The 18,933-nt window shown below is 39.0% G+C and overlaps 1 long non-coding RNA gene across 1 annotated transcript; it reads right to left on the bottom strand.

Annotated features, from left to right (window-relative positions):
- Positions 1 to 10,734: 10,734 nt before the first annotated feature.
- On the bottom strand, positions 10,735 to 13,740 carry LOC135410597 (uncharacterized). Its single transcript, XR_010428767.1, has 3 exons — positions 13,465 to 13,740; positions 12,785 to 12,877; positions 10,735 to 11,171 (listed from the first exon to the last, which is right to left on the bottom strand). It is a non-coding gene; the product is annotated as an uncharacterized LOC135410597 (long non-coding RNA).
- Between the last annotated feature and the right edge of the window lie 5,193 nt (positions 13,741 to 18,933).

Below are 18,933 nucleotides of genomic sequence, written 5' to 3'. Positions count from 1 at the left end.
GTTTCAGTGAATATTCCACCATATGGAAATAAATATTAAAGTAGAAGTTGTCTGTCTGCTTAAACAAGGCTAGGGCAGTGAGCCTGAATAGTCTTTCAGCTCCTTCACACTCAGCCACCGACTCTGTGTGTTCTTGGCTGTGTCTTCTTGGCCTGTGACTTTCGTAACTGGGACCTCCAACCACTGTCCCAGCCAAGGACCAGATTTTCTCCAATGAATCATCCACCTTCTTCATGATGACACAGGTCTTCTGCAAGGCCTGCTTCTCCTTAGGTTGAAGTCTCAAACACATCAGTTTGGGGGAATGACACTTCTTTTAGTTCTTTGGGCTAGGCACTGGTTGCTGAACCTTTTAATATTCTGCATATCCTGTGCATCGTCTTTATTGCAGATGAAGTATGGGACAATATAAAGTCAAAAGCTGATTTAATTCTCTCGGTTCAAAAGCCTTTGGCTTCCTCCAGCTTTATATCCCTTAATGCTCCAATACATACAGCATGGTGGTGTCATGCTTCTTACCAGTGCAATGGCTGCAAACACGGCAAAAAAAATTCTGTTCTCTAGCAGAAACTCCTGATAGCTGCTGGTAGACTTGCAGTGGTGTAATGAGGCATAGAATTTGCTCCAATGTGTTTTTAATACAACTAGAAAGACTCAAGCTATTTATTATGGGAATCATATAAACAAGTTATTCAAACAAAATCCTCCTAATTTTACAGCAGTCTAGACATGTAGCATATTGCAAAGCTATGTCTAAAGGACAGTGTTGTTGAAGTTTTTATCCTTATTTCTAGTTCAGAGGAGAACTAAGGGTAAGCGTGGCAGTCTGGCACCTTACATATTATCCCACAGTACCTAAAAGAAGTGTCAAAGTCATCTGAAGAGCCCCTTGATTATTACAAGATAAGAAACATTTATTTCATGCTTGCTGTACTGGGATAACATTGGATTTACTGTGTTTTGCCAAGTTTGCACACTTTCTGTGGGAACTCTCCTCCTTCCAATGAAATGGGATAATAGGAAATATTTTATTAGAGCTTACTGGAAAAATGTACCATAGGTGCCAAGGAGTCAGAACTTTTGTCCAGCTGGCTGCAGACAGACAATGTGTAAGTTACAAAAAGTCACAGGACTGTAGGGCTGTACGGAAATTCTGATCTCAGCTGATGCCTGGTCTTCCAAACTCATACACCTTCAGTGAAACACATGCAAACCTTCTGTGCCAATCCTAAAAAATGTCTAGGAAATATATTGAAAGGTTGCCTGGGTGTGTGCCCCTGGAAGCCCCCGGGGCTGGAAGCCCCCTGTGGTCCCAGGATCATAATGGCAGCATGACACACCATGACATTCCTGCACACCTTCAGGGCACACAGCACATCACCTCCTGTGGGGCTCTGTTAGTTGGCACAGGTAGGACAATGTTGTCCCCTCTTCAGGATTCACACATGCCCCCTCATTTTTATTTTTGGTGTGACTGAGGCTCATCTTGAAACATAAAGCTTAGCCCAGAGCTCTCTCAGCAAAGTCAATGACATCTGTAAGTAGAAAATGCCTCCCAAATATTTTTGAGATATGTCAACATTTTCTGGATTACTATTTTTCCCTAGCGTCTCACCTGAAACTTTCCTACTACATTTTTAACTCATTCTTTTTTGTTTATTCATGAAGACATTTCAGTAATTAAAGTTTATGAGTAATATTCTAAGTGAGGGCATAAAATTCATTTCAAGAGACAGCAGACCAAAAAAAAAGCAGTATTGTGGAGAGATTTTAAAGAGGACACTGGATCTGATGTGTCCTTTTCTGGCACAGAAAATGTCATGCGGGGAAGGAAGGCAGAAATTGTTTGTGGGAGGAGGCAATAGAAACTGCTGTCACTAGTGGTTGAGTGACAGGAGTGAGAAACATAACAGAAGTCTCACGCTATGTCTGGCTGAGATGCATTATTGGGCAAAACATTGATAGAAAGATAAACTGAGATAGAGGAGGACATGGCTTCTCAAGATACTGGGAAGACATTTTGGTTGATTGCCAGGACATAAATATTTTAAACAAAGTTCAGGCTCCACCAAAGTCTGTGAGAGTTTAACCATCAACTTCAGCATAGTTAAATTTTTGCTCTTTGTGTTTTAATAATTTTTTTTTATAGTGGGTGTGGTAGTTTCAGAAAATGTCAAAACACAGATAGGTTGGTATTAAATCTGTGAATCTGGATTCCTACTTTACCTGACTCAAAGAACTGAGGCAAAACACAGAGTGGCAATGGGTTAAACAAAGACAGTCAGATATAATATTAAAAGCCTTGAGTTAGAAATAATCTAGCTCTTTAGTCCTGGAGCTGTGGTGTAGCCTGAAGTCCGAGACACAGATCATCACTCTAAGGGTGGATCAGATTTTATTAAAGAATAGAGGAGGTAAAAAAACTTCTCAACAAAAGTAGCAAGAAAAATTAGCAGCTGTTTTTTCTTTGTCTTTCTCTTTGTGTCTGTTCGCTCCTAATTTCATGTCAATACACTGCAATGATACAGTATTGGCTACCACATGTATTTTAGTTTGAACTTTCAAATGTTATATTCTTCTATGTATTGTCTGGATATATATATAAAAATAACATTGACAAATTTAAGTCAAAATTCAGCAAAGTGCCCAAGTGTTTCCTGTCCTGTGAGTCAATGAGATACAGTTGTGTAAATGATAAATGTTTCAGGCCATGACTGAGCTGGAAAAAATGAGTGATGGAATTTTGGGGAGGGTGAGAAAAATGGAAAACATAGAATATTTTTTCTTTGATCTGAAATGTTTTATTCGAAATAAAGCATTTAGTGTTGGCCTTATTTAGTTTTTCCCAAAACAACATGAGGTTAATACTGAAATGTAAGACCTCTTTCAGAATGAAATGTTGACCTTTCTGTACAATTGTCCCCTCTATTTTGTTTCTTAACACAGTTGTAGTTTTTCAACAAACTGTAAAATAGCCTAGCTGTCATGTAAATGACCTCATGCTACTCATATGATCAAAAGTTAGGCAGCATTAATGTGTTTCACAACATTAAAGTGAAATAAAAGCAAAAGAACCTCTGCTTTGAGAGGGGAAGTTACACGTTGGTAATACAGATCAATGTGTGCAAAGAACACATTCTAGCATGTAAACTGTCTGCAAAAGTTTAGCTAGTGTACAAACAGTCTTACAATGTGTTTGCATTTTGCAGGCCAAAAAACACTCATCATCAAATCAGTGAGGCCAGTCAAGATGTCTGTAACACAGCAAGAGGCACAGCAAAAGCAGCAGCAAAAGCAGCAACTGACTCCCCTCTCACTGTCTGCAAACATCGCGAACTTTTATAGTGTTCATTCCTCAGAGGCTGTTGGGAAACGCACTATCTTCTGACCTTAATGTCTTCAGCCTAGCAGAGAGAAATCATCTACTCAAAAGCTGGTACTTTGATCACCCTCAGAAATAAAGATCAGAGTATGACTAAGGGTCTTAGGAATTGAGTTCCTGCTCTCTTTCTCACTCATCCAGGCATGAAAAAATGCACACAAAGGCACATTTTCATGTATTTGTTATGGACACACACACTTCAATGAGAGATCCTTGCAGCACACGTACTTAACTGACACATTACACAAATGTTTGCTGTCTACAGAATAATCAAGGAAACAGACTCATGTTTATTATAACTGAATCAGCAGCAGTCTAATGGATTAAAAACATCCTCTTTTTTTTCTCTCTCTCCTGTTGTGAAAGTGCCAGCGTTGTAAATGTTCCCTACTAGAGAAGTGGGTGGAGATGAAGCAACTCATGACCTCCATGATTCGTGAGCTCCCAGTCTCTCAGGTTAGGTCTTCTGGCTACAACCCAAAATCCCAGAACATCAGCTACAGATACTTGGAGCCAATTGGGTTGAGAAAGAACACAGTAAATGTCTGTTTCCGGTTCACAAGCCCCTTCGCGTCATCACATATTTTGGAAGTCTGTCTGGCTTCCTGACTTTAAGAGTCTTATTCTTGATTTGGACTTCAGGGAGCAGCAGTGAAAGGGGGGGAAACAAGGGTTATCTAAAACCTCATGAATGATTGGAACGTTTTCTTTTCTTTGACTTTTAACACTTTTAAAGCCTTAATTTGTTAGATTAATTTTTTTAGAGATATTTATAGTAAGTCCTATTACTATAATGAATTGTGGTTCTTCACATGCATACTCTTCAGATTGGAAGAGATGCCCTAAAGCAGGTCTGAACTTGTCTTTATCCATTCAATTTTCCACTGATTTCACTGATATTGGAGCTGGATATTGAGGCCACTGTAAACCCAAAAAGAAGGTTCAGTCTATGCTGAAACAGTATTTTCTTAAATCTGAAAATATTGCCTGTCCTACATAAACTCAGACTTAAGTCAGAATTTGTGAAGCTTTTACACATCTAAGTTAACTCAGTAAATTTGGTCAGTCGGATTCAGTCTGTCTGAGCATCTGCTTTTAATGTGGGAAGAATAGGATTTAGCAACACTTTGCATATTGTTATAAAACTATTTTTAATCTTGCTGTGATAAGCAACACAGCACAGAGGTTTGGCTACCACTCAGAGTGGGGAAGTGTTGTGTAATTATGAGTGACCAAACCTGTTCTGGTCCATTAAAATAGCTCAGTTTGCTGAGCAGCTCGTAAAAGGAGCTCTAATATGTGAGAACAAAAACTGGGTGATGATCTGAAGAGGGAAAGAGATGTGAAGTATGCAGAGAGGTGGCATTACCCATGCTGGAAGCAGTTGTTAGAAAAGAAGGAGAAAAAAATGAAAGCGAGGGGACAAGGAAAAACACATAGGGCCCTTTTACCATTCTAATGGTCATTCCTGGCATGGGCATTCCTGTCACTCTTCGCCAGGTTCTGTGTTGCTGGGGGGGCTAGGTTTTGGGATTTGGATCTGGCTAGGTGCATGTGATGGGGCTGTAACTTCTGAAACCTCAGCTACATGCTCAATGCTGGTCTTTCTGTTATTGTTTTAATCAGAGTACAGACTGTTCCTTCATGGGCAAGGACAGCATTCTTCATAGACTCCTCATCAACTTAGCATTTTACCCCACGTCAGGAACAAAATCCTACCCACATTTCCATATGTTTTCTCATTCTTGCAAAAGTGGCTCTGGAAGGGTCACGTTTCCGGGACCAACCCTACAGATACATTTAACTTTCCCTTAATCAGGGCTGACCTGCATACTCCTGGCAGCATGCCTAGGCAAGCACAGAAAAGTACAGCCTTCCCTTTTCATCCTAGGCATTTATCAGAGGACACAGATGTTGTTCTTGTCTCTCCTCAGGCCAGTGTTCTTCCTATGCTAACCACCTCTTCCAAGCCCAATGTGACTCTGCCTGTTGGTGTGGCAGGCAGTGTTGGAAGGACAAGAAAACCTGCCAATGGCAAAGTCAGAAAACGCAACCTAAAACAGACAGACTGCTGCCTGCATTGCTGAAGAAAAGGTCTTGTAATTGTTAAGGACTGGTGCTTTTGATCATCTTGCAGTGATGACCCCTGCCCAGACGCTGGGTCTTGCACTTCATCACCCCATGAAGGACAAGGGTTGTGTACATGGCAAAACTGGCCCTAGCAAACAAGATTTCCTCAGAAGTGCAGGGTGGAAATGTCTTATACTCTTTCATATGTAATTTCAGGTCTACCTGCCACAGAGATATGTCTGCTCTTTGTTCATCTAAGAGTGATGCCGCCAGATAGAAAGGGCAGAGGGTGTTACGTATGGGGCACTAAAACACTCCTTCAGACAAACTCTGTCACCACAGGTGTGTTCAGGCCAAGCCATTGCTTGACATCGGCCATTCCCCAGAGGCAAAACCTGTTGTGCATGTTTGTAGGGTTTAGCTTGACTCATTGCAGTGTACATCTAACAGCTATAGGAGGAGGGAAATACTTGGGTTCATGACCTTCAGCACCTCCATTAAAAGTCCCTAGGGAAAGGTAAGGCAAGTGATGGAAAACACTACCACTGCCACAGGCAGTTCATTCCCCAAAGATGCTTGTGAAACCTTTTGCTACTCCAACAACTGGGATGCTAATCTCTGTAAATGGAGCTGCTATAACTTTTGCAACTCTGTATCATCAAAGGTAGGTTCTAGCAAGTGAGAAATTTTCCATTAAAATTTTTTTGCCAACTGAAAGTTTGAAGCTCTTTTGTGTGAAGAATACTCGCTTGCCACAGAAAATCATTCTTGGTCCCCGAAAAGCGAAATCCCTGGCCTTGTGACTATACATGGAGATCCTGCTCAGTCTTCCTGGCTGCTTGTCCCTCTATGCTATGCTGAAAATACTGACAATGATGAAATATCTTGTAGCCCACTTTATCAAGGTTTTGAAATTCTTATTATTCTTATTTATTTTAGTGTGAGTCTGTGTTTATTAGTGGAGGTAAGATCCAAGAGATTTAGGGGACTCACTCCAATTCAGGTGCCTTGTTGTCCGTTGACGTCATCTAACAAGGAGCCCAGAGATGAAACAACTTGTGGATCTGGGCTCCCCTCCAGATTTACAGGGGGATAACTGAAATTGCCTTTTGTAGCTCAGTCATTTGTTTTAGAGGCCTGTGTTGCATGTCTGCTCCTTGGCAGGATGAGAGCTACGAAGTGAATAAATATACTTCAACCACAAATGAGCAAGCAAATGGAAGGAAGTGCTGTTTAAAAAAAATGCTTTCAGTGACTTATTCAAGTTACAAGAACAGCAAGAGGCATTTTCTAGGAAGGAAGAGAGTTTCTAAATTGTTTTATGCAAGATGGTCTATTTTATGACTTCATTCTGAAAAAAAGTTAAGAGGTAACTACTGTGAATAGAATAGGTCTGGCAGAACATGAGCACTCCAGGGCTTGCTTACTTTCAGAAAGAACGTGTCATATCAACATGATCATCATCTGTTGCAACATCACAAAATATAATACTGAGATTATAATGTTGTTGTCTGTAAGTCCACTTAGTCTCCTCTTTTTTTTCCCCCCTAGTCTGACCTCATTCTACTGAGGGAGAGCCAATTACTTCTCCTCCCCTCTGTGGCCAACAGCTAGCTTCATGTATGACTTGTTTCCTCATTAGTCTTACACATGTTGGACATTTCTCTAGTTGGTGAAATACTATGTCTGATGCCAGAAGAGGAGCTGAATACAGACCTCATACTATGAACTAACAAGTCACTTACAGCCATTAGTCACTGAGTACCTTCTTCTGGATTAAATAACACAGAATATGACCTAATCAAATTATCCATATTATCTCAGTGCAACAGCAAAAATGGATCTGATTTTGAACTTTGGATTCCAACTCCAGTTTTGGATTTACACACTAGTCAGGCTTCCAATTTACCTCAAATAATGAGCACAACTCAATGTACTCTAGATTTTGAATCCCACATTAAAGAATACTAAAAATCCAAAGCTTTAGCTCTTTCTATTTTATAAGGATCATATTTGGGTTCAGATTCAGACTTCTGTCTCATCTCTCTAAATCACCAAATGTACACATTTCTTTTATAAACGCTAACTTTTACTGAATGAAAACCACTACTGAAGAGCTGGGTTTGACTATTATCACACATAATAATTAAATCTCTTTATCATACTCACTGCTTTAGACTAGTTAAACTAACTAGGAAACTTCTTTTGCTTTAAAGTCTCATCCAGATGACCCAGCTTCTTACCCGTAATAACTGTATGTAAAGGAATGAGCCATGCCATGAAGTTCCTGACAATTTGGGACTCAGTGGTAAAGTAGGTAGGTAGGTAGATTTGATTAACAGTGGCTTTTCTATCCATTGCACAGTTGCACTGCTGTTACTTTCTCCAACAGCAAGGAGAAGACAGCTAAAATGAAATACTGGTGTGCTATCTAGAGGAACAAAATCAAGTAAGTAATCTTTTTAATGTTTCTGACTGCTGACACTTTTGATTACATCCATAGAATGGGCTACACTCTAGTACTGAACAATGTATAGGAGTGCACCACCGTATTCTTAGTCAGAAACACATTTGTTCTGTGTCCCATTCTTGTAGGAGGTTTTGTATTGTTGCCTGGTCACTGCCTTCTTGTCTACAAAGCAAATATTCAGGGTGGAGAGGAGGAGTTGTCATTTGTGAATGCAAAAAGGTGAAAAAAAGAAAACAGTTTCCTGTGAAATCTGAAACACATTATGCAAATATACAGCAAATATTCTCAGTATGTTTCTACTAGCAGCATCGTATGTGTTGCTTACAGACAGGCATGTAGTCTTCATTGTTGTGCTACTCTCTGACAGCATGTGTCAGAAAGTGTTCTTTTGAAAGTACTCACCCATTATTACAGAGGTTCTAGTCTCTGTGAGGAGACAGTTCGTCCTTAGTTTTGGATTCACAGAAGGAACAAAAAATGAAGACAGAAACAAAGCAGAAGTGGAGTGTTTAAAGATGAACAACTACATAAAGATCATTATTAAATTAAGATAAGACTGGTATTACAGGGAGCATTGTGGAGTAAGAAAGTGCCTTATGTCAGCAATGAGTTCTTGGAGGATAGATCCCTGTTTCCTCCATACAGTAAACTGCTCTTGGGTTAGGGAGGAGTGCTGGAGCTTCTTCCCACTTCTTCACATGAACACTGCACTTTCTCTGTCTCTGCAAAATGTTTCAAAAGCCTTTTTTTTTTTCTTTCTGTTTCTAATCTTTTCCTGGATTACTGAATGTACAGTGAAACTTCTTATCTCATGCGGGAATTATGTTTATAGCAGAAAAGGAACTTAGGGACTGAATGCCTCAGGGACTTGGATGATGGGATGTAGAGACTTTTATCTGAGGTTGCTTTCTTGGATCAGGCCCAAGTTGGTAGTGACCTAAAATTGCCTCAGTCTGATGACTGTTTGGTCTCCACTGTGAAATGTATTTGGTGGTCTCAGTTTAATTCCTGGTAAATACTTGTTTGTGCACTAAATTACTTCCATAACTGGTATCCATGTTTCCAGTCTCACAGAGAGGTCAAGGGTTTGATGGGAACCGGGACTGAGCTACTCTTTCATGCTGTGAGTTGGTCTCTTCTAAACATGTGAACTGAAGAAGCAGTGCAATTACAGTGGGCCGAGGTCTGCTTGCTTTTTAATCTGCTTCCTTTCAAGACCATAAACTGCAATATGCTAACTCTGAAAAATTACTCTGACTCAAAATAAAGCTCCATTCATCCATGATCCTTCTAACATGCTGAAGGCCAAGGTGCCTCCAGAAATTTCAGATGATAAAGGGTTAACCCATGTCAGAACCTAGTCAGTCTGACTAGCACGGTTGATGATATATATCTGGATGTCAATAACAGTGCACAAACAGCTTAATTCACATAAATAACATCTATCAACCCTTCACACTTTCCCTTCTCCCTACTGGTCTTCTCATTTCTTGTCTCTCAATTTTACTGGCAGTGGTATTCACGTGAATATAAGAAGTATCAGATCAGGGAGATCTATAGGTTACAGAAAATGAGCCATCAAAAATAAGCACGCAGTGGAGTAAACTAAATGAGATTGTTTGCTCTCCTCAGCCAGTGCAAAGAAGATATTTTTTTTATTAATTTAAAAGCCTTCTGTTATTCCACACGTCTAAAAATTTAAGATTATGCAGAGTGCTGTGAATAGTAGCCAAAGTGAAAAAAAAAAATTAGTATTCATCGATTATTTTCACACATTTTCAAAAGTATGTTGAAGACATGTTTCTACAAGTGTGCATTCGAAACTGATATGAGCCAGAGGTCAGTAAAAAATTCACCTCTGAGATGGCAATTTTTCAGTCACAGATTCACGCAAAAATTCGTTAGGACCCTCCTGTCAGATTGCACTGGCAGAACTTAAATAAGCCTTATGTTATCTGTCAAAATGGTACAATAAAATGCAACCATGGGCATTTTCAATCTGCATACCATGTAAGCCCAAAAATGAGTTTAAGCACTGAAAATAACATCTGCTACATGCATGGTCTTAGAGTGTGATAAGATGTAAAGTGCAGAAAGAAATACAGATTGTTTGCTGTCACACAGCAGATACAGACAGTTAAGTTCCAGACCTGAAAGTGAGGTTTGACCGCAGTTCCAGCCTATGCATGCAAGCTCTTCAACAATTATTAGCGTAAATTGTATTAAATCCACTCTGGCCAGCTGTTTAGGATTTCCAAGACAAGTCTCTTACTGTGTAGTTATAGCATTTACCATTGTAATTTTTAATTACAGGCTCTCATATTAACTGGAGCCACATGATATTATCATGGTTGAAGTGAATAACAACAGTGCTGTTGGAAATCTGTAAGACTGTATGCCACCATCTGAAAATAATGAACCATAATTAATTTTACAATGAGGTAGGTAGAATAAGTATTTTCCTATAGCATATGCTTTCATATTTGTACATATATTGTGTTTGAATGTTTTACAAAATACGCGTAAGTTATCTGGAATTATTTTCCAAGCACACTATCTTTCTGAATTTTAAAGATATCATTTGCAGTAGATTTTGCAAATAACTTAGAAGCCACAATATGTATTGTAAATATACGTGTGCATGTGATAAAAGGGCAAAATTTACAATACTGTGCTATTTTTTTTCTTAATGGATGAACTAGAAATCAATAGTTGGTTTGTGTGCCTTGCATTTTTCTTTTCCTGAGATGAGTTCTGGAGTAATTTCCTTTAAAATGTAGAATTGAGAACAGCACAGAATGTGTTGGTTCATGTGTGTTGAAAAAGATCATAAAATTGACATCACTGTAGGCATTCAGATGCACAGAAAGTGCTAGTGGATAAAATGAAACAGAGAAAACATCAATGCAGCCAGCCATATGATAAAACAGATTTTATGAACGTGCTTGTTAGTATCTAAGGAAGAGCTGGTCTGCCTTGAAGTTTGTCTGGTTTTCCCCAGTTTGTGTAACAAAAGATTTTACCATTCCCTACTTTATTTCTAAAAACACATTCCATTATTGAAATGGCCAGAATGACCTAAAAAAAACCAACCAACAAACAAAAAACCAGACAATCTCTTTCAAGTCTATATGATCTTGGTATGAAAAGTCTTCTTAACCGGACTTTTGCAGAACAGATTCTTCACCAGTCCTCTGCTTTTCAGAAAAAGCCTGTAGGTGTAAAGCCAAGCAGATGGCACAGCTGCACCTAGAAACACAGTACAGCTGTCAGCAGGGGAAGAAGGGAGATTTTCAACTTGCAAAGGTAAAAGCATGATTTCATGTCCCTTTACTTCTGAGGAAGTGTAAGGGTGAATCTACACTGCCCTCACTTCTTCCAGGCAAATCCACATGAATTGGATGAGAGCTATATACGTGAGCTACAAGGACCACACGGCTCAACATGGCAATTATCTTTTTAATTTACAAGAGCAACTGCCAAGAAACTGGTAGTGATTACACATTTCCCCACTCCATGCATGCAGCTGCACTGGAAAGAAAGAGCCTAACAACTCTGTCTTCAGTTTGCACGTGGGCAATCTGAACCTTCTAAGCCCCAAAAGCTTAGTTGTACCAATCAACCATGTACTGACTTACAACTTGCAGTGGGTAAAGGATCAGGTCCCAGGTCATCAGAATATTAGGAGGTAATTTTCAAGCTGCTGTCAGAGCTAGATGGCATGTCTTAATAAAAGTTTCATCTATGCATAGTAGCTGAGAACAAAACCAATCTGTTTCCCAGCATTGTTTTGCCTTTCTGCGGTACTCACATAATGCAAACCCGTCAGTACCGCTCTGCTGGCAGTTTCCATGAAGCTGATTTTCTATAAATCTGAGTATACACTGTGCTAAATTGTTCCTTCTCCTGCATCATCTTGCAGAACAGTATTACTCAACACAGTATAAAATTCTTAGTCACCACGATCACTGGCCTTTCTGTGGCACAGACCCAGTTTTCTGTGCTGCATTCCTCATTTTATAGAACAAACTGGAGCTTGTTTTTGTTTGAAGAGTATTGACCAACATCCTGAACACTGCCAATTAGGGTCAAGCATGGAGCGTTTCACCACCTCCCATTTCTCTGGGCTGCATGGTGTAGCATCATTAAGTTTGTACTTGCAGGAAACCGAGTCATCCACTCTTTTCTACTTTGCTACACCACAGTTGATGTCCATTCAAAGACAGGAGTGGGCTTAGCATTCCTGTCCTGTGATATGTTACCTCTCAAGCAGAAACAGAGTGATTTGCAGGCTCAGGTTTACTATGGCATTGAATTTCTACCCTTGGCTTAAATAAAGATGTACAGTTCTCCTCTCTGATCTGACTGGTCCTCAATGCCCAACCAATAAAGCACATTCTATCACTATAAATTAAAGTATGCACTGGAAATTAGGAGAAGAAGATAAGAGAGTAGGAAAACAAGCTAAGATTTCCTTATATATGCAAAGCAAGATCGTCTCAGCACCACCAGGTGGAACAGCCTGGACAGCTATTGTAAAGCCTAGTAGAGGCAGGGTGAGGAGAAGAAGGGCAGGAGGGTGAAAAGTCCTTTGTAAATCTGCAGAGGGCCAATGGCAGTCACTGTTTAGGCCATTTCCTGGAGATAAAGAATCTACAGGATTTGAATATCCCAACAAACTCATACCTCAGAGAAGGAGGTGGAGGGCGTTTGCGCATTTGCTGTGTGTGCACCGTGACACCAGCTGCCAGCACACAACCAGAAAAAGCAAGACATTATATGCATCTAGCTCTTCCATGAGGCTCTGAGAGGAGTGTGCCCCTTGTGGCAGGAGTGCCAGGAGTACTCCAGAGATACCTTACCTCCTCTTTTTGCCCATAAGGTGAGACTTCCATGTGTACTTCATGCAGTACAGATACACTCCAGATTGTCCTTCCTACTGGATGAATCTGTGACTTAATTAAGCATGGCAAAGTTGTTAAAGCAAAGTACCTGAAATAGTTCATGCTCTCATCATAATGTACTGGGCTTGGCACATCTACACCACCCACGCCAAAAACATGCTATTGATGACAAAACCTGAAAGTCACCACAAGCCTTTCATAATCTAAATTACAGAGACACTGTCTGAGTAGCAATCACATGGCAAAGATTCTCTCTGCATGTCCAAAACCAGCTAGCCTGTGCAATCAGACAGAAAGGTCAGGAGATGGACAGGGTTATATCACCTGCAGATCCACTGGGTTTTAGTCCTCTCATTAACATGGGCTGAGAAGGTGGTACTCCCATAACATCTGAAATAGTTGTAGTCATACAATCACAAACATGTGAAGTTTTCCCCTCCAAACTACAAGCTTGTCTCCCTTTAGCTTGTCTTCCTACAAGCCTCCCAGCATTATAGACTGGGATTTGCATTGTATTATCACATTAGTATCCACCAATAGTGGCCATGATTGGACTTGATGATCTCAAAGGTCTTTTCTAACTTAATGATTTTATGGTTCTAGGGCAAACTCAACTGATCATTCCGAACTAGATTTACCTATTAACATCAATGCAAGACGTCCCCATGACTCCCTTGATTCTTGGACTGTCTTGTGAGCCTGACTCCATCTCAAACCTTATTTGCTACATGTCAAACCCTTTTCATTTGTTTCTTGCCTGGTTGGCTGTTTCTCCTCTTGATCTCCTGGCAATTTAAAAAAAAAAAGAAAGCTCCCAAGGGCTCTGTGAGTACTCTGTGTGTTTCCTTATACCACTGCTAGTGTGTGCACAAGTGTGTATACATGTGTGTGTCCACAAGGTTCATCTCACTCTGTTTCCAGGGTGGAGTCTATAAGCTTCTTGTGATCCACAGTGTACTCATTCTGCCTGACATCAGACCTGAGATGTGATTGCGCTGTGAAAGATCTAGTTGAGGGCAATCTCAAAAGAACAAATAGAGCAAGAGTTGTTTACAGGACCCCAAAGTTATGCAATCAGCTGAAGAACCAGAGACATGATTACTTAATCACTAACAACTGAGTGAAATGCAGGCAGGTAATGTCATTTTCTTTAGATAAGGTGTTGGGATTGAAAGAGTTTGACTCATTTCCATTGAGCACATAGCAATAAATGTGGCAACTTCTGAAAAGTGTTTGAGAAGGCAGAATTTTGAGAAGGCAATATTTGTTGTATCTTGCAGGTGGGGTTAATGGGTCAGGTTTCCTTAGCTGGTTTAAATGATTCAACATGATGAACAGTTCTGTCTTGATTCAAAAGGAAGCTCCTGAATATTCACATCTACAAATATTAGGAACACTCATCTAAACAAACATCTAAACTCCACATCTGCTCTCTACAAAACCAAAAACTCAGAGTAACTATGCACACCTATTTACTAGAAATTTGGTATCTGTTTCTTAAAATTGTGGGTTGGAGTTGTCTCAAACAGAAATATTTACTCTGGCTATTTAGTTATAAGTTGGCTTGCTTTGCAATTATAGAATATCCTTATTTAAGAGTAGGAGAAAAGTTCTTATCCTCTACTGACGAAATTTGCTTTTCATTCTCTGCCTTTTTTTAATGGGCAAGACAGAAAAGAAGGCAGTGATGACAATTGTTGAGGGACTTGAGTGAGGAAAATCTGAAGCAGCAGTAGAAGACAAATATTTGATTTTTTAAATTCATTAGCTTTCATTTGTCAGCAGTTCTCATTGATTTCTCACAAAACTGAAAATCAGAATAGTTGTTCTACTGTTTTGCTAGAAAATTGGGGAATTTTTAAACAAAATGTAGTAAGTTTAATTTTATTTAGACAAGTTTTTCTCTTATTCACTTAATATTCACTGGATTTTTATGGAGAGAACTACCTTCTTCAACGTCTATGTCTATCTTATACACATATTTATATCTTTAGCAGAAACTCCTGATTCAAAACTAGTTTAAGTATAAAGACATCTCGTAGCTTTCTAAACTTGCTAAAGTTGTAGATTACCTTAAGTTTAGTTTAAAGCATTCAGGCTCTTTGACATGAACCAAAACTGAGTCTTCTACAAAATGAAACATATCTCTCTATTTAGCTGAGTTGTAAAAATTCTTCAGACCACAGAGCTGGTAGATCTACCTTGGTTTTATCCCTGAACACGAAACCATTGATACTTGTAATGGCTTGGGAAAAAGACTCTAGCAAACTTTTTTTTCACCCAATTTCTCTATTATCTTCCCTCATACATCTCCCATCTTAAAAGAAGTCAGACATATACAGGCAGGAATGCTGCAAAAAACATGGGCTGTGCATGTGAATATATGGTGCAGGTGGATGCCAGCTGACTTACAGCTCTGTCCCTGGCCAAAGCCCCCTCTTTGTGGAAAATGGAAATGGCTTCTGAAGAACCTGTAGCTGGGATCAGAGACACTTTAGTTTGTACCAGCAGTAACAGAGTCATGGCTCACAACAGAGTGATAACATGTGCATGGCTATGGCCAGTTTCATTCTGAGTTTTCAGGTTCACACAATACTGAAACTCAAAGCACAAACAGTGGAGGGGATGTCCCAAAGTGAGCACGCCAGCTCCAGTTTCCAAAACCTATGCAAATTATAGTTGGTGGTTTTAGCACAGCCTTACCTGACAGTTCATGCTACAAAGCCAGCTAGCACATTTTATAGTTATGAGCTCAGATTTCCCACAGGGTTGCAACAAGTACCTCAAAAACTCCACCTTTCACTCCTCTAATTCAGGAGGCAACTCTAATAGTATCTTCCATAAACACCCCAGAGAGCCCACAGCAGAAGCTATCTGTGTGCCACGCGTAACTCATTGAAATACAGTGGGATTTAGGTGACGTGGAGTTTTTGTACTGGTTAAAGTCATGGGATGAATTTTAGGGCATAGCAATCTAAAACGACAACACATTTGTCTTGAATTACAGTGGTGTGCAAATTATGACCCTGCACAGATAGCAGTGCCACCAGCCTGATCTAGATGTCAGCATCTTTTGTGAGGCTGGTTTAATTGTGTCATGGCCGTTACTTGTAAATGTGGCAGTCAAAATATTCAAGGGAAAAGATTTCCTGAAAAAATCTGAAGTTCTAAAATATGTTGCCAAAATGTCACTTTTTTTTTTTAGTGCTTTCAAAGAACAAACATAAAACTACAGGCTAGTGCAGATCAAGACTGAGAAGCACAGGAGATGCCCGGCTTGTGGTACTGTCACTTAAAAAATAGAGTTCTGCTTCAATTACAAATATTGACATTTTTCACACTGGAAAGAACTGTTACTTGGAAATTTTGACAAAGGGGAAGCTATTGGACTTAATATAAACCTGAATTATCACTTGAAAAGGAAACTTACGAAGATACCATTTCATGGAGAATCATCTCTATTCATTTATGAGACTAAGATAAAATAGGATTTAGTGAATCACTGACGCGTGATTCCTTGCCACTAAAAATTGTCTATTTTCCTTCCTCTTCTTCTCATTTCAGGGAAAGAATAAGAAGTCATGTGAGGCTTTTCAACTACATGGAGAATATGATTTTGACCATTGTAGGTTTGCAGGTCAATAGTATGTTACTGCCCAACATTCACTGTCAAGTTCTATTACAGCAGCTATATTAAGTAGTGCTAAATCAGTAATCTGAAGCAATTAACAATTGTTACTAAGAAGTGTTCCATTCTAATCCTTAAGTAATTCACCTGTCTTTGATGTTAATAAAGTGGCTTAGAGAAGTAGAATTTGATGGAGAAAACCACAGATGCCAGCAATAACATGAAAAGCTCTTGCTTAAAGCACTTAACAGCTGCAAAGCTAACTGTAACAATAAAATGTATTAGTTAAAGACATGTATATATAGTTGTGTACTTAGATTTTATTACTAAAATGTATAACGTGATAAAGAGCAAAATTTAAGCTTTTTACTACCTCTCAAGTGTTCAGAAAGAACACAGCAGAGACTGCATTTTTGTGGGCAACACCCACATGTTCACATTTCCCAATGTTTTTTTATTTATGGGAAAAAAAAGAATGCACTGGGCAACAACTTGTTTTTTTCCCATGTAAAGATCATATGCCAGTGATTCAGTAATTCCTATTTTTTTCTTATGCTTATAAACAGGCAGAGTAATGACTGTCAATAAAACTATTAAAGGATGGAGAATACCTCAGAGAGCCAACATTACATTATATATTTAAGATAAGACAGATTCAAACAGGTCACTGGTTTGCAGTTGCACAACTGTCTGAATTTTTTGGATGTAGTTCATTTCATTACAGTCTTCTGAAATTCTGACTTACACACTGTTAGGAGCAAAACAGTTTGATGAGCTGACATTGCAGTCACTCCCAAATGTTAAAAAAACATGAGTCAGGGAAATCTAGGGAATGGCTTTAAGAAAACCTTACACTCTTTTGTTTGTTTTCTGATTTCTGAGCCATTAGTGCGCACTCCCTCCAGACTTTCTGGCTTTCTTCTGCTCCGAAGAAGGCTAGAAGTGTAAACTGATGATTAAAAACACAGACCAAGAGTCCCACACAAAAAACTGCCTCCAGGATTTGGATTCATATTAAAATAACAGTGTGTCCTGTATAACTTATGGAAAAATCCACTCCCTCTACCTGTATTTTTATGTCTTGTCTTCACTTGCCTTCAAACATTTGAGTGGTCAAGTTTTATTTGTACATGTCTTCGTAGTAAGTCCGTGGTAAGTGATACCCTAGGGTATCATCAATTGAAATTATAGATTCATTGTCTCAGAGAGGAGAAGGGCTGCTAGGTATTTTAAAGATAACCAAGGTCATTCTCTGCAATAAAGTAACAAGAAAACCAAAACTATGAATTATATATGTACTCAGTAAATATTTCTTCCAAAATTAATTTTACTTTTCTAATTTCTAATCTGTGTGGTGAAAAAATGTCAGGATGGAAAAGAAGTGAAAAAATTAAGTTCATTTTTCCCCTAAAAATATAACCTTTTCTCATTTTTTTTTAAATAACAGAGATTTCTTTAGGGCTGATTATAAAGATTGTTGGATTGTTTGTTTTTTTTAATAGCAGTAGCGCTAAAACAATGTGGGAACAGAAAGGAATCCTTGTGATTTATATATCTTGTTCCAGCTAAGCCAGGTAAAACTTCAATTATCAGTATTGAGTAGTGTGCTTTTCTATCCCTCCACCCAAGAGAACCTACTTGAAAAACTTTAACAAAGGAAGAAAAAAAGAAAAAGACGAAGAACACAAATTATGAATTCCAGAAAATTGTCCCTTCTCTTCAAATTAGACACAAAATCCTCAAACAAGAAGCAGTCAAGATCATCCACTTTCTTAAGGCAGCCAACAGGTTGTTTCCTACGGCTTATGCCCTGTATGGAAACAGCTCACACAAGAAACAGTTGAACCTCATAGCTGGTTCTACTGCATCAGCTCAGTTCTGCATCTGTATTTACTCATGGAGGCTTGGAGCATCTTCCCCACTAGATGATGTTTAAGAACAGTCGTATTTACTGTGAAGCTCCCACTATAGTCCTTACTCTTTTCTGTGCAGCTTTTTAGGAAACACACTAATGAAAGTTACATTAACTTCTGACTTCTGTGTGATGCAAACTGAACCTATAACATTTTTCAAAAGGCTAATTTAATTCAATAATCAATTCAAGAGAGTGTTGATACTGAGTGGCAGTGCTCTGCTGTTTTCTACTAGCAATTTGCTGCATGACAACAGTAGAAAATGAAGGAGCAAAACTTTACAAAGTGATCCAGTAAGAATCAATCAAAATTGTAGAAATCTGAACCACAAGGGTTGATTAGAACAGAGCCCTTCAGGGACTGTAAGAGATGTGAACACCCTTCGGTGATCTACTACTCCTTACACATGAAGAACAACAACTTGGTAAGGAAAAAACTTGTATGAAATGGGCTTTAGTAAAGAACAGCTGTTATGACATTTGGGACAGTGCTTGGAAGTGGAGGAAGAAATAGTACAGTCAGTTAAATGAGAACATGCTGAGTGATGGAAGGAAAAATACAGAGAT

The sequence above is a fragment of the Pseudopipra pipra genome, chromosome 3 (assembly GCF_036250125.1).
Source record: "Pseudopipra pipra isolate bDixPip1 chromosome 3, bDixPip1.hap1, whole genome shotgun sequence".
NCBI classification, from domain to species: domain Eukaryota; kingdom Metazoa; phylum Chordata; class Aves; order Passeriformes; family Pipridae; genus Pseudopipra; species Pseudopipra pipra.
The sequence above is the reverse complement of the archived record's forward strand: the minus strand, read 5'-3'. Positions and strand labels throughout refer to the sequence as shown.